At 47.6% G+C, this 15,286-nt stretch overlaps 1 protein-coding gene across 7 annotated transcripts in view; it reads right to left on the reverse strand.

The window, feature by feature from the left end:
• Window positions 1-15,286, reverse strand: part of MICAL2 (microtubule associated monooxygenase, calponin and LIM domain containing 2) — a 233,885-nt gene that overhangs the window by 190,960 nt on the left and 27,639 nt on the right. For all 7 annotated transcript variants that reach the window (XR_006341165.1, XM_043902882.1, XM_043902873.1 and 4 more), the window contains exon 2: window positions 14,534-14,604. The gene's annotated coding sequence lies outside the window, so the exon portion shown is untranslated. The remainder of the gene's footprint in view (window positions 1-14,533; window positions 14,605-15,286) is intronic.

The following is a 15,286-nucleotide window of genomic DNA, read 5'->3' on the forward strand; positions in this document are numbered from 1 at the left end:
GGGAAACAGGCATTATTGTTTAATGGGGACAGAGCTTCAATTTGAGATGATGAAAAAGTTCTAGAGGTAGATGGTGGTGATTGTTGTACAACCATGTAAAGCCACTGAATTCTAACATTTAAAAATGGCCAAAATAGTAAATTTTGTCATGTATATTCTCCCACAATAAAAAAATAAAATCCTTTAAAAAACAAACAAACCGCTATCACCACCTTCCAGTAGGAGCTGCCCAGGGCCAGAGTATAGAATCTGTGGCCTAATTAACAACGAACCTATTTTTTAAAAAATATTTTTGAGTTAAAATGTAATAAAATAAACAGTGAAAGAATCCTATTGTTTTTTATTTGGCTCAGTGGCAGTTTCTTGTTGTTGTTGGGTTTTTTTGTAAGTCATGTAGGCATCTTTCAGTCTTCCTTCCAAACCTCATTTGACTCCAGGAAGCCTTTGGAAGTTCAGCCCTGCCAAATTCCAAATTTTTATCTCTTATTCTGCCTTCCCCAGGACACCACCACCGTCACCCATTCCCCACTCAATACCTGTAAAATCTGCATCAACAGCACAGAGAAGGCTGGGTAGGGGCTCCCTGGTCTTTGCTCCCAGAGCCTACCATCCCTTGCCTGGGGAGAACACTCCTGTGTTCTAACAGGACCAGGACAGAACAGTCAGCAGACTTCGTTCCGTGAAAGCAGGGAGCATTCTTCCCTGCAGCACACAGATTCCCTAAAGACTCCCTGAGGGCCCATCTAGATCAGTTCAGATCTGGTGGACATGCCATCGGGCTCAAATGAGGGGAGACAATGGATATGTAACTAGATGACACTTCTGTCTCTCCAAATCAGAGCTTTACACATTTTTCATTGACTAACATCAATTTCAGGGACACTGGGTACGAATCCTTGTCATGTTAGTAGAATCTTGCTGCAAGGCAAAGAAGCTTGCCAATTTGAAAAAAACAGTACGTCTGACATATCATATACCACCCTTACTGTTCTTAAGCAAAGCACATGGATGTGAACCAATCCCTACCCCACTAACTCCTAATCTTCCTTCAAGGCTCTTTTCCTTTAGACATTCCCCACCTCCCTAACCCTGACCCCTTCCCTAAATGGAATGGATCCCTTCCACAGCACCTGTACTTGGCTCAGTCACAGTAAGTCTTTCTGTGCTGAACTTAATTTTTCACTTCCCTACTCCCAGTTCCCAGCACAAGATCCTTTCTATACAGTATGTGCAAAATGAATGAACAGATGTTCAATCTTTGGGAACATAATAATTGTTGACATTTAATGATCATCTATAAAGTTTTAGGCAATACGGTAAAGCTTTCTATGTATTAAAGAAGTTAATCATTGTAAGAAGCCAAGGCATCATGAGACACCGTTTATTATCCCCACTTTTCAAAGAATTAGAAAAGTTTGCAACTTGGCAAAGTCACACAGCCAGAAGAACAAAAGCTATGCCTTAAAGTCCTATAGTCCGAGTTCAGAGCCCACATCCATGACCATCATCCCATACTGCTCCCACACAAAATGGATGGAGGGATCCAGTTCTGCCTCACACACCACATCAGGGACACGGTCTCTGGTCTAGACCCTTTGGTTCATGATACGCCCCTTCTTTCACCAAACTCCAAATGCTAGGATCTCTCGTAATGAGATCTCGATGCAGTTTTGGATAACAGTGATGAATACAACAATAAAATGTCAGCCGAGGGGTAACTTTCTATCCTGGGTGGGTGTGGCAAAGATAGGCCAGCTGATCACCAGACATATTTCTCCTTGCTCCTGGGCCCTTCCTTGAAGCTGTGTGAGCCCACATGACCAGTTCAAGGTGATGGAATGTGAGCAGAAGAGATACACACAACTTCTAGGACCCACCCATGAGAACCTCTCATGGCGATCCTCCAGGCTCTTTCCATGTCTGTCCGAGCGCAGCAGCCTTGGAAATCACATGTGTAAGATGGTAAGGCCACAAGAAGGAGGAGCTAGGCCCACTGATGCCCACTGGGAGAAAAACCCTCTATAACCAAGAACATTTGGACCTCACACATGTGAGAAATAAACCTGAAGCCTGTGAAGACACTGAGAATCAAGGCTGTATCTTTTAGGCAGGAAGTACCAACTAATCCAGTAGGTAAACCATAGCACAGTGGGTATGTCAAATTTAGCCTGGGTCAGAAAGCACCCCCTCCTAGTAAGAAGGCTGATCACATGGGCATTAACCTCCCTCTTGTCACCAACACTGTTGTAGGCTGACTTCCAAACAACTATTTCTGGCATTTTCTACCTTCCCTTTCATTAGGCTCTCTATACCCTGGAAAAGTTGCTTGACCTGTCCCAGAAATATGACTGACAGCCCCTCACTTAAGCACCTCTCCCCACATATTTATACCCTGTGGTGAAAATCCACATCCTTCCCTGTAATAAGACACGAGATTAGGATGGATAGGCTAGTCATTTCCTTGTTTTCAACAACCCTGAGCCCTCAGGTCCTGAGTGCCTAGAAACCCATGTGGTGCAGTCGAAAGAATGTGGACTTCTGAGTCTTCTCTAGCACTCCCTTGAGCAAGTCACAAACATCTGTGAGAACCGGATGAAGGTGCCTCTTACAGGGCGGGCTTGGGTGTGCTTATCTAGCTTCACTCCAGCCCACTGCCCAGGGATGACTCCCACCACCCAAAGGTAGCCCAAGCCAAACCACAGCAGAAACTGGGGCACGTTCACATAGACAGTAAGGATGATCATCTCCCCTTAAGCTACCTTAAGCTGAGGTGGGACAGTTAAAGGATATTTTCCACCAAGTCTTTGCCTAGCACACCCTTAAAGTCACTTCCCAGGTGAGCCTGTGTGTCTGGACAGCTGAGTTCAGGCCTCGGGAACTGCAACCCTAGTAATTAGTCTAGAGGATAGAGAAGAATACTGGGGAGGCGGCACAGAAGTCATGGAAAAGTGAACTTGAAAAGGATTTCTCAACAACGCCTGCTCGCTCTACACATGCTGTACCCAGGAGCCCAGGACGACCGCAGAGCAGTCCCGGCCCCAGAAACTCAAAATCCAGCCATGTCTCATGGGGTCTATCTTCCAAAGGCCCCTCATTTTGAAGAATTGTGCCATTTTTCAAACCAAATAGAGAAAAAAGAATTCATTGCCTGACAAAAGTTTTTTTGTTATTTTTCTGAGGTGTGAATTTATCAGTGTGAATTCAGTCTCAAAAATGTGCACAAATTCAATGAGAATTTGATCTATACTTGCTCATATTGGACAAAACAAAATGGTACCCTCCCCCTTCCCTTCGCAGCCTAGGTTCCTTCTGTAGAGTCTAGCCTGGCAATATCCACTTCCTCACCTCACTCACCCTTTAATCTTCCAGAATCTCATTCCCACTCATACACATAGCCCACTCCAGGCATCATGCCCAAGGTCAACATCAACTCTGTCACTAAATCCAGTTGTCACTTACCGGACTTCATCTTGCTCATGGTCTCTCCCATCTTCAGTCTACTGCAGACACATTCCTTTCTCTGAATGTTCCTGAAATCTCCCAAGGTTCTAAACCTCAGCACCCCTCTCATTCTCAACACTCCCACAGATCCACCACACTTTACATCCTGATGACCCACTGTGAACCTTGAGTTGCTTTCCAAGGCTGTATTCAACTACCAGTTACACACTCCCCCTGACTATCTTACAGAGACCTCACATGTGGTCGGTTTTCCTTCTGCCCTCACCTCCCTGCATCCCCATCCTCAGTGAATGGCATCATCTGCACTCAGACTCTCACACCAAACCCCTGGAGTCACTTTCTCTGTTCCCTTTCCCTTATCTTGAGGAGCCAGCCAGTCACCTGAACTCTCAGAAACTCCTCATAAGCACCTTTCCTGCTTGCTCCCTCCAACCCACCAGTCTCTCTCTTGAGCTGCTGCCAGAGGGATCCTTCCACCAGAAACACACACTTGGTCAGGTCCTGTTCCTATTTCAAATCCTTCATCAACTCCTTAACTGTCTTCAGGGTGAGAACCAAACATCTTAGCAGAGCAAGACAAAAGCCCCCTTCATGATTTGCCCCTTGCCTGCTCTCCAGCCTGTCTCCTCACCATGTCCCCATCCCCTCTGAGACCAGACTTGCTAAGCCATCTGCAGCTCCCTGACAAACTGACATCTTTCAGGCTACCCTCCCTGCACCTTTGCTTATGCTGGTCGCTCCATCCAGACAGTTTATCCAGACTCTGTTCACTTGGTAAAAACCCAGTCGGCTTTAGGACTGAAACATTAAAGGCAGCAGAATGTCGGAGGGGTCCCAAGGTAGATTCTGGAGTCAGGCAGACTTATTACAAACCTGACCCACCACTTACTAGGTGTGTGAGCCTGGATGAGTCACCTAACTTCTTTGAACCTCAGTTTCCTCATCCATAAAATGGAGATAATAACAGTCCTGATCCCACTGCATTACATGAGGATGAAACTCAGTGACGCCAGGCTAGGCAGTATCCTTGGCTGCACTGTTCTTTGAAGTCTTCCCTTGGCTTCCCCACACCTTGTTTTCCCACGCTGTACTCCATGGAGGTTCCAGTGATCATTGCAAACAGACTATTGTGTGAACTGCTTTTGGGTCTGCCTGCCTCAATGGACTGTGAACTGTCTGATGCCAGAGATTACACATCTAGGGCCAGGCGCCTGTGCTTCTGGCAATAGTAACCGCTTAGTAACCACTGCTTGTTGGGAAAATCCAATCAAGAGCAGCCACAACATTTAGGTTACATAGTGACATGAACTGTGACCACCCTTTCTCTCTAACCACCACCAGAATTATCATGGAAACCTCCTAACTAGCCTCCACTCCCCATCTTCCCCTTCCCATCTGACCAGCACCACCCTGCTCTGTTCATAAAGCTCTCAGGACTTCCTACACCCCCTTGCGTAATTCCCAACTCCCCTGATGGTCTCATCAGCCTACTCCATGCGGTCCCCATTTCCCATTAGGCTCAGTTCCCAAAGGTATTAGGGCTCCTCTGTGGCTGCATCAGACAGACTGGGATATTTGATGCTTCACGTCCAGTCTCAGCCTTCTTCCTCCTACCCCTGCTCAAATCTTACCCATCATCTGAAGCAAAGTCTGGCCTCATAGTACTAACAGAATGCTGTCATCACAGTCCATTCAGGGAATCAATTCTTATAATGATTATAGGTAAGAGTTACACAGAGATGGGTAGCAAGATGTGTGGACACAGAGATGGGAGATTGAATGACCCACGTGTGGCCTGGAGAGAGGCCCACAGAAGAAGTGGTGCCACAGCTGGATCTTGAGGGATGAGCTGAAGCTTTCAGGAACAAAAGCTTCCCCATCCCATACTGACTTTTCTTTCCCAAGTTGTTCAGTTGCCAAGTTGTGTCTGGCTCTTTGCGACTGCAGCACGCCAGACTTCCCTGTCCCTCACCATCTCCCACAGTTTGCCCAAGTTCATGACCATTGCATTGGTGATGCCATCCAATCATCTCATCCTCTTCTCTTTCTGCCTTCTATCTTTCCCATCATCAGAGTCTTTTCCAATGAGTCAGCTCATCACATGGCCAAAGTACTGGAGCTTCAGCTTCAATCTTTCCAAAGAGCATTTGGGGTTGATTACCTTTAAGATTGATTGGTTTCATCTCCTTGCTTTCCAAGGGACTCTCAAGAGTCTTCTCCAACACCACAGTTTGAAAGCATCAATTCTTTGACACTCTGCTTTCTTTATTGTCCAGATCTTTGCATCTGTGCATGACTACTAGAAAGACCACATAGCTTTGACTATACGGACCTTGGTCAGCAAAGTGATGTCTTTGCTTTTTAACACACTATCTAGGTTTGTCATAGCTTTCTTTCCCATGCATTCTTCTAATTTCCAGACTCTATGCCAGAGGTCACCAAAACTAGTTGCATACCAGAAGATTTATCAGGAAGCATCCCCAAAATACAGCTTCCTGGGCACACTCCCATTTAGTCTGAGGTCCAAGGGGAAACCTGCTAGGCACTCTGGACATCAGGAGAACAAGTTCCACCTCCCTAGCTTCTGGGCAACTACCATTCAGTAATTTCTAGAGAAAGACAGTTACAACCTTGAACCCAACAGCTTTGTGCATTAATCTTGTCTAGACAATTAATGTATAAACGTAATGTTACAGTTTTTACATTATATAGGAAAAGGCCAACGTCTTTTATTTCTTTTCTATTTCCCAGAGTACTCAGCTCAGTTCTAAGTATGCAACTGGTATTCAATCAATATTTAATCAAATAATTCAACTTTTTGTATTATGTCCCTTTGGACTAATTCATCCATTAACGAATTGTCTTGGTGTCAGTGTGGTGTCTGCTCCTAGTAGGTAATTAGTACATTTTGTTGAATGAATATTTACTAGTAAAAATTTATTTCAGGAGGAATGGAACAGCTCACACTGTACCCATCATCTTTAGAGTTCACTCAAAGGGCTTCCGACATTTCCATTGGAGTTAAAGACCTTTAATTTCAGGATTAATTTCCTGATCTGCCATTACACATGCTTTGTTGTTTATATTGTCATTAACGTTATTAGCAATGTAAATAATACCTCCTTAGATCTTGACGGTCGGGTGGCCTCCGAGCAGGTGTGCCCGGGGCAGGGGAAGGTGGGTGCTTGCCTGTTTCTTCCATTGAGGGGTCCGCCCAGCTGGCAGCTCAGCTGGCCACGCCCACGACCTCAGTCTCCACACAAGGGCCTGTGAACTACAGTCAGCCTTTACGAGCAGGTGTGTGCACCTGGCGGGGCAGGTGAGCCCTGCCTGAGTCAGAAAGGCCTAATGGGCTGTTCAGAAGCTACCCACCTGTCAACATACTTGGGAAGCTGGGCTCTGAGATTTAAAGGCGAAAAGCCCTGTGCTGCAGAGAAGCAGACTGACAACACACAGATGCCCAACGGGAGTCTCCTGGAAGACGGATCCAAGCAGAGGAGGCTCAGCCAGGGGAGCAATTGGGTTGGGGGGAGGGGAGTGGGCTGGGCAAGCTGGGGAAGCCAGCAGGATGGGCTCTGCCCTGCTTCTGCGGGGGCCCACATTCCCGTGCCTTGCTGCTGTTACTGCTCTTTGTTGGTGTGTTGTGCTTATCCGAATCCCTGAAAATAGGACTCACAGTCTTGAGTGGGGGAATTTCTGGATGTGGATCAAAGTTCTTCTGACCCTCCCTCCAGACCCAGCCCGGGAGATAGGAGATCCGTAAATCCCTTTGTACCTAGGACCAAAGGGATCTTTCCTGGAGTGTGTGCTGGGCTGTGGAGAGCACTTGGACAACTCGGCCTGGGAGCTGCTCACTTCTTTTTGCTTCTGCTGGAAAACTGGAGGGTTTTCTTGCTGGTATTCATCCCACAGACACTGACTACCTTGTGCCAGGCAACGTGCTAAATGAACACAGCTTAACAGTCCTCAGATGCAGCCTCTGGGAAGTGAGCAGGTCAGAGAATGACAGGTTGAGATAGCCCTGAGCAGACCTGCTCCTCTTCTCCAAGGGGCTCTGTGCCCACATCCAGGGGGCCCTTACCAGGGGGTGGTTCAGACCTCTGAGCAGAAGAGAGAGAGAAAGTTTGGGCCACGTCCTTATTGTGCAGAGGAATTGAAGTCGCCTATGAACTATTTTTACAAAAGCTCTTTAAAACCATTCAGGGTTTCAGACAGCAAATGCAGAAAGGCCTCTCTGATAAGACAGGGTGGAACCAGTCCCTAAAATACACTCAACTGCTGACCCCACTTCTGAGGAGACGATTAGCTTGATAAGTTGTGCTGCACTGTTGGTAGCTGCCATGAGGCTGATGTGGAGGGCGACACGGGCCTCTGTGAGGGGCCACAGGGCTCTGAGGGAGGGACACCCGGTTCTCCAGGTGACACTCAGAGGCCACATTTCTGTGAGCTCAGATATGCACTCCAGGACCAGTGACTGCCAACTTGGTCATTCTCCACCCAGTGAGTCAAAATACCCCTCTCTGACTCACACTCCACCAGAGAGCTGCCCCAGGAAGGACAGCAGAAGGTGTGACTGAGCTGGTGAATTTTCTGTCAACGTTCAGGAGACAGTCTCCCACCATTTTGACGTAATAAACTTGGGTTGGTTGAATGAAGATGCTGGACTCTTCTCTTGGTGTTTGGGCTTATGTTCTGAAAAAGACATTCACTAAAGCAGCCATCGTCCCAGAAAGGATTTTCTCTTTTCTTATAAAGAAATGAAACACAGGAGGTCACAAAAGATGGATTGTGATTTGAGACCAGGAAGCTGTGAACCCCAGATTGTTGTCTGGGTTTTTGCTCCCCTCTCCTCCCGGAAGGGTACATCAGGCTTAAAGATCTGCTTCCGGAATGGATTTGCTGGGGGCAGACATCAGCAAGGACCTCATCAGAGAGGAGACAGATAAGAGTTCCTGGCGGGCTCTCTCTCTCTTCCCCACGACCCATCCCACTCGAAAGGGTTGGATTTTTTAAAAGCATCTGGCTCACTCTCATGGCAAATGATCCATTTCCTAGATACTCTTGCCTGGTAAATACTGTCCTTAAAAACAGCTATATATTTTCGTTGATCTTTAAGTAGCCTTCTCACCCCACACCCCCAGCTCCTACAGAATGATTGTGTGGCTGGGTCTGGAATGCAGAACAGTCCCTGGAGAGAAAGTCTGCACATGAATTCATAAGGGTGTCTGCTATCAGCTTATTTGGCAAGAGGAATCCGAGACATTTTAAATATGAACCGTCAGCACGGCCCGGCTGGCTCCGATGTCTTAGCACCATCAATAAACACCTCCACTGGTGAATGAGACACAAAATGTAGAAAATGGGCATAAACTGTCTGAACACGAGCCCCATGCACATTTCTGCAGGGAAGGGTACTTCAGATACCTGGAGAATTCATATCTGGAGAATCTTTGCTGGTTCTGACTGATGTTTCTTTCAACAGCTCTCACACAATTAGCCCTTAACGGTCTAGTTCTAAACCCCTCCTCCCCCAGCTTATCTCCCAACTGAAAGTTCCACTCCTTCTATGTCAGTTGAGAAGAAAACATGCCCATGACTCCTCCTCACTTCCAGGTACCAAATCAAGCCTTCATACCACCACACAGTTCAGTCGGCAGACTCTCTGCCTGGAGATCTCCTGCTCACCCCTCAATGCCCCAGTCCCAGAGCACACGCTTAGTGCCATGTTCCCTGAGTCACTCTCTCCTCAGTTTTCAGGGCACTTGGTGTGTGACTCGTTATGACAGAGCTTAGAGTGATGACTGTGACTCTATACACATCAGTCCTGCCTCCAGGACAGGCCATGAGCTTCTGGGTATAAAGGGACCAGGCCTTACTCACCTTTGCATCCTCACAGCCAAGACCAGAGCCTGACACTCAGGATTCAGAAGCCCCATCATGAATGCTTGCTTGATGCCTCCACCAATGCCCAGTCACTCAGCCCAGCTCTCTTTCCTCCACGCAGAGAGGCCGTGTGAAATGTGGAGTGAAAAAAGGCTTTAAGATCAGACCCCCTGCATCTGAGCCCTGGCCCCTCTGGGACGTGGGCAAGTTACTTAGCCTGTTATCTGCCTGTTTTCTCCTCAAAACAACAAATAGCCATGCTTATTTCTCTCAGAGGACCATGGTGAGGAAAAACAAGGTAAAGTCTGTAAAGCCAGCACCTGCTCACTGGAAAGAGTTCATGATACATTTCCTTGAGCTCAGCAGGAAGTGCTAAGACAAATGAAGCCCTCTAGAAAAAAGTGAATGACTTCCGTTCTGGTTCACACGCCAGCAACACAGCGACCGGGCAGACAGCCTCTAACCCAAAGTGCACTCTGTCAAGAGCAAGGGACGGTGCGGGCTGCACTTGATCCATGTCCTCAGCTTTAGAGTCTCAGAACGACGCGTGCTTAGCAACAAAGCTGATTTTTATCTGAATGGTAAACCCACGTGAATCCACTATTGCTGAGGCTGGGCCATCAGATCCTTCGTTTCCTGTCTTGCATTAATCTTTCACCCCAAGACCCATATAAAACAGAATACTGATGACCCAACAGTGTTAAGTCCCTAAGTACAAGTCAAACAGCTTGAGAGAAGTCTCAGCTGTGCTGTGATGTCACACCCAGGTTTTACTAGACCTCAATAAACAAGGAGGTGGGAGCAGTGGGGCCCTGCTGACACCTTAGACAATCAAGCTCAGGGTCAAGGAGGGGAGTGGGAAGGGTGGTGGCTAAACCCACAGAGAGGAGGCAACATGGCACTGGGAAAAGAGCCACTTTCTATCAGGTTTATGATTCCAAGGCTGGGAATCAGGAGACTAGGCTTGCATCTCGGATCCATCTTTAGCTTGCTTTCTGGGTCTGGTTAAGTCATGTCTCTCTGCTTCAGTATCTTCACTCATAAAATCAGAGAAATAGATCAGATGACCTGTAGGTTCTTTACAGCTTTCATGCCTGAAGATCATCAACCTTAGAGACAGATCCACCCTCCCAACCCTCGCCTTTTTTGTGTGTTATTTGTTCGTCTGAGACATCTCTTAGCTCCCCTTCAGCAGCCTTCCATCAACACCATCACCTTTACTACTCCAGAGTATCTGGTCCCCTCTGACCACATACCCTGGCCAGGGAAGAAGATGATAAGCTTGGAGCCATGTTTTTACGAACACATCTACTACCCTTTGGTCAAACAACTGGACAGATGCCTTGGGGCATCAAGATCTCTTGTATCCCAAAAAGCCCTAATCACCTGACCTGACTTGCTCCACTGAGGATTAATCCCACTCATCTACTATGCCAACCTGTATGCCCTAGGCCCCAACACGCTTTTGAAAGGTTAGACATTTCTTCCAGGTTGCTTGGCTGGAGTCTAGGGCAACAACAGGCAGTTCTTATCTGTGCTCAGGCGTATCTCAGGGTGGGGCAGGGGAGAGGTGGCAACGCTTCAAAGTCCAGGGAAAAAAATGCCTACAGAAACAAGCAGAGGAGGTGGCAACCTGTAGGAGAAGTCGGTGCTGATCATGAGGACAAGCAGAGTGGCCACTGGGGACACAGGAGTCTAGAAGGCTCCTTTAAGGTGCCACAACACTCTGCGCCTCCCTCACTTCCTTAATAAGAAATCTGAGGGCAGGTGAAGTTCTGTGGCTGGCCCATGGCCATGTGGCTAAGCTGTGAACAACCAGCACCAGGTCGTGGGTCTCTGGGCCTCAGCCCGCTCTTTTTTTCCACTCGGCTCTGTTGACCTCGAGATCTAATTAGGTTGCTCTAATGAGGCCAGCTGGATCCTCTGTAGATGCCAAGCAACATGACCCAAGTGTCACTCAGGGAAAGAGCAGGCCCAGCAGATATTTTGATAACTGTCCCCTACCCCTATCCCATGCGTTCCTTCTCAACCCTGACATGGGCTGCTGTTCTTTCTCCAGCCCTCACCAGAAAATTCTGGGGAGTCCAGAGGGAGAGTGAGAAAGGAGAGGTGGGCCTAAATAGCTAAGATAACCCACAGAGATCTCTCTCTTTCCATCTATGGGAGGTTGATGGGGAAGACGGGCAGGAGGAAATCAAATTAAACCACTGGAAGTATGACCTGATTAGGCCAAGAGTAATCCCCATCAGCAATTAGATGGGTCCTCTGAGGGTTGATGATGACAAACAATAGGATCTACCTCTGGTGGTCAGATCAGTGCTGGTCAGATCATCTCAGCATCAGGAGGAGGAAGCTCTGAGCGAAAGACTCAAGGAATTAATTATTCAGCGTGTGTGACCCAGTTCCTGGAGGTGAGGCTGGGTGAGAAGAGAACTCACTGGTTTCTTATCATGGTAAGAAACTCAAATACTTCACAGGGTAGCGTTTCCTTTGCTGCCAAAGAGGATCCATTTACGGTTAAGAGTGACCTACCCCCTAAAAAAGGAAATAACCAAAGTTCACTCATTCAACAAATATTTATTGAGTTCCTCTTATGTCCTTGGTCCTTCAGAAATTTGCGTATGGTTGAAGCTTAGTAGAGTAGAAAGATGAGAGAATTTATAAACAGGAGGCCTGGGCTATGGCCCAGTTCAGCCCATAGGCAGCTACATTAATGCAGGGCACGTCACAGCTTGTGTGAGTCAAATTCCTCATCTGCAAAATGGGAGTAAATCCACCTGCCTTTTTATAAAGATGAAGTGGTCCTGATGAAATGGAGTATAATGTAAACCTAGAGTGTAAACAATAATGATGTAACACTGCTCCCTTTCCCTGTGGAATTTTATAACCTAGTCATGTTTTGGAAAATAACCCAAGGTACCTATTTGGCAAACACCATATTCTCTGTAATTTGGGCAAAGTGTATGTTTCAACCTGCCAGTGAAGATGGAGCCTGCAGTCAGTCCCAGGCTCCCAGCCTGCATGCCCAGGAAGTTGCAAGAAGGGGCAGGGTTAAACTGGAAAAGGCAGGACCTACCTGGCCCTGTATCATGCCTGAACCAAATGAATGTTTCAGAAGAGCCCTAAAACTGAGATGGGGGTGAAGACCAACTGGAAGTCTGGTCAGTCAGAAACAAACCAAAAATTCATTTGAGCACAGAAGGTGTAAGCCAGCCAGAAATTCACACGCTTCCCTCCCCATATACATCTCAGACAATGATGGAATTCTCTGTCCACTGAGGGATTCTCAAGTCACAGCAGGCTGGCTAATCAGGCCCTCTCTGCCCAGACACTAAGAACCAGAAAAACTTAAAGCAGCTTTCCCCTTGGTCCCCTCCTCATGCTGCTGCTTAGGATGTCAACGTGGACTCCCCTGCAATAACCCTAACCCTAACCTATCCACTCCCTCCACTCCCTTGGGTCCTCAGTGCCCACTAGGCCATGCCTGCCAGCTGCCCTTCCACAAGGGCCTCCACCCTGATCCAGTCTCACCCGCCCCCCACCCTCTCTCCACTGGGTTCTTCAGTCCCCTGTCTCTGCCCCTGGTCTCACAACTCCACTGAAGCTCCTCGAGGCAGGGCCAGTTTTACTCATGTCTACCTTCCCTCTAACTCTGGGTATTCTGTAAGTTCCTTACCCTCCTGTAAATACAGATGGATGGTCCCCAAACATTCTCCGATGGCTATACACAAAGGGAGGCAGAGGAGGAGGGAGGGAGCGTGGAGAGAAAGCCAGACTGGAAATCTAGCGCCTGCCTCCCAGTTCTCCACTGGACAGCAGTTGGTTATGTAATCTTGAGAAAATATCCTCAGACCAGGCCTCAGTTTCCCTATCAAGTAATGAGGGGTTTGCTCTAAATAACCTCTTGGGTTCTAATTATAAATTTTGCTTGCAAAAACCAAACTAGCCCAGTTCACAGGAGATGTGGGTCCTAGACCTTAACAGCCTACAGTCTGATGGCTCAGTCCTCAATCTCCACGTCTGTAAAATAAACCCCTCCCAAGATACAAGCCCCACCCCCCATCCCCCGCCCCCGAAACAGAAGATAGGGCTTCAAGAGCCATCAAGCCCTGAAGAAATCTCAGGGCCTGAGCTTGAGTCAACAGTATCACCCCCTTGCCCAGCTGCTGCCCAGCTCAGACGGGAATGTTGGAGGACAGGTCCTTGCTCCTACAGCTGATAGGGAAGATGGGCAGGTGGATAAAACTCAACTCAGCCGGTGACACACCTGAGGTCTGAACAAACGACTGCAAGAGTGGAAAGGAGGAGGCAGCCCCAACTTTGCTGGGGATAGTGAGGGATGCTTCTCAGAGGGAAGGTGTGTCCCAGATGTGAAGATCTATTCCAGGAATGGTGGGACAGGAGCCAGGGCAGAGAGAAGAGGCAGATAATGAGTCTGGAAAGTGACCAGAGGTGGCCTCGAAGGCCATCGAGAGAGGGATGGGCAGACATGTCCACGAAGGTCACAGGCAGCCTTGAAGAGGACAGAGCAGGGGGACAGAGAGCAGAGCCAGGAGAACAGTGTGGAGGCTCTTACGCAGTTCATGACGGTAACGACACCAAACAAGTCGCTACTGATGTTCACCTACAGCGAGCCTTCTGGACACTAAGCCTCCATGCACCTGCTGAATCTACAGAAAGTTGTGAATAGGTTTGCTCTCCTTAGATTGGAACCCAAGCAGAGGAAGATGCTGTGATCACATTTCCAACTCTTGGACAAATGGTCTACCCTGCTCTGAAGTCACTCCCTGCAGAAGCTGCCCGGCCAGATTCTTTTCTTGGCACAGACCTGGCCCAGCAGGAGGTGGAAACAGCATCAGAGCTGGGAGTGGAGTCAGGACAGTGAGCTGCTGCTATCACATAGGGAAAGAGGGACAGATTCCATCCACCCGAAGTCCACTGAGTCACACAGGTTTTTCATGTCCCCAAACATAACTCAGTCTCAATACCTGCCACCATCCCTTCTCTAACAGTGTGAGAGGGCTGTGCAGCCTTGGACATGGCAGGCAAAGACAGGCCTTATTTGTCTCTTCAGAGGAGGTCACATTCACTGGGGCTTTAAAGAAGAGTGCAAGTATCCCTATTCTTTCCAAAGCCAGACCCCCAAGAGCGACTCAATGGCAGAAAAGGACCGACCGCTGTGACTTACTCGATTCTTAGGCATCGTGATGACTGAAGTCAGCTCCTCCCAGGACGAGCCATGCACAGGTTGCCATCTTCCTTTAAAAACAAAGTGCAACAATGAATGTCAAGTAGATCATCTTACATTACAGCTTCCAATCTTCTTCCTACCAAAAGGTCCTATGTGCTGTATATTTTGCCCTGTAGTAACACTTTACCCAAGAGTTGGGGCAGAGAATGTCCCAAATAGACAGAGAATGTCTCTTTGCACTCCAAGGTTTTCATGTGAAGAAAGGAATCATGTCACTTTTGTTATTATCTTTTGTCTGTTACTCTCTGGGCATGCTAAAGCTTATCACACCTCTACACAAAGGCTTGCAGAGAAAATAAGATGGATCTGGAAAAGCATGCCTTTTTTTTTTCTTTTAAATTTTGGCTGGGCTGGTCCTTGGTTGCAGTGCAGAGGCTCTCTAGTTGTGGCAGTTGGGCTTAGTTGCCCCATAGCACGTAGGATCTTAGCTGCTCGACTAGGAATTGAATCCACATCTCCTGCATTGGAAGGCAGATTCTTAACCACTGGACCACCAGGAAACTCCCAAGAATGCTTTATTAGTTGCTTCAGTAGAAATAGAAAATGACAGAATTTCTAAGATTAAGATATGAAGAAAGTAATCGAAGTGGTGTAAAAACTTGGTAACCAGTCAACAATGTAAAATTTGTAATATTTCCCATGGTAGAAGGGTCCAAAATGCTGAATAAACTAGGAAGTCATAAAAGTGGA

Source organism: Cervus elaphus, chromosome 1, assembly GCF_910594005.1.
Source record: "Cervus elaphus chromosome 1, mCerEla1.1, whole genome shotgun sequence".
NCBI lineage: Eukaryota > Metazoa > Chordata > Mammalia > Artiodactyla > Cervidae > Cervus > Cervus elaphus.